Genomic DNA, 1,131 nt, shown 5'->3' on the forward strand with positions numbered 1-1,131 from the left:
TCGCGTGCTTTTATCTTATTATTGCAGGTCCAGACCAGAAGTAATTTATTCAATTAAAATTGTATTTTCTGATCTATTCCAATCATTAAAATGAATTAAATTTATTAACTGTTGTATTTATTTTAACCTTGCTGATTGAATCCCTAACGCCCATTGTGCCAATTATTAAAGCAACAACCCACGTTATTGACTAAATCAACGAGACTATATTAGTATAATTTTCTTATTGAGATTATTCTAGCCATTTGATCCGTTAATGCTTGCGTTCAATGTTCCGATTTATATATTCCTAACCCTTGAACGAAACACCAACTGATCAAATGTCTCTATTTCTTCCCTCGAATGTTTTAGTCCGTCCGGGATATAACAACGAACCACTGATCAAAATGTAGTAATATTAGATCACATGACTCATTGTTATATGCCGTACCGATTTTTAATCTTATTTCCATTTGTTTATATTCTGTAATTCAACTCATTTGAATTATTATTTTTATTTTTATTTTTTATTTTTTTTTTTTTATTATTAACATGTATGATAGGTGCCTCACGGTGTTACTTTAATTAAAATGTTCTATTAAATTTGCGTATCCCTGTTTCCCTACCATTTTGTTGAAAACACATTTTGTAAGTCTCACGTCCGTTTTCGGGTCGTGAGCATACGTCATTCTATGTTTTTTCGTACACATTACACTATGTGTTTCTTCCAAATTCAATAATCTACCATTTTTTTGAAACGATCCTATATCGTATTCAAATATTATTTCCTTCGTTCTTAATTTTTCAAATTGTACTGTAAATTCTTGCGTGAGACTCTTATCATAACACGTTATATTTAAAATTTAAAATTTGTCTATATTTAACCTTTTTAGTACATTTCTATCAGAATGTCCATTCCACAATACTATTACCTTAATTTTATCTCCACTTGTTATATAGTTTTCTATGAACTCCGGTGTTAAATTATTTAATTTCGAACTCATACTTTTATCAAGTTGCATAAGACAAGCCGTTCGGAGTACCTCCTTGCATTTGAAGATCCGCTTAATTTCCTTCCTTGCCAACAGTAATTCATGAACTTTCATTATTCTTACTTGTTCATGAAGTGGTAAGAGGATCGGTCTTCCCTCT

The sequence above is a fragment of the Acyrthosiphon pisum genome, unplaced genomic scaffold, assembly GCF_005508785.2.
Source record: "Acyrthosiphon pisum isolate AL4f unplaced genomic scaffold, pea_aphid_22Mar2018_4r6ur Scaffold_21315;HRSCAF=23613, whole genome shotgun sequence".
Lineage (NCBI taxonomy): Eukaryota > Metazoa > Arthropoda > Insecta > Hemiptera > Aphididae > Acyrthosiphon > Acyrthosiphon pisum.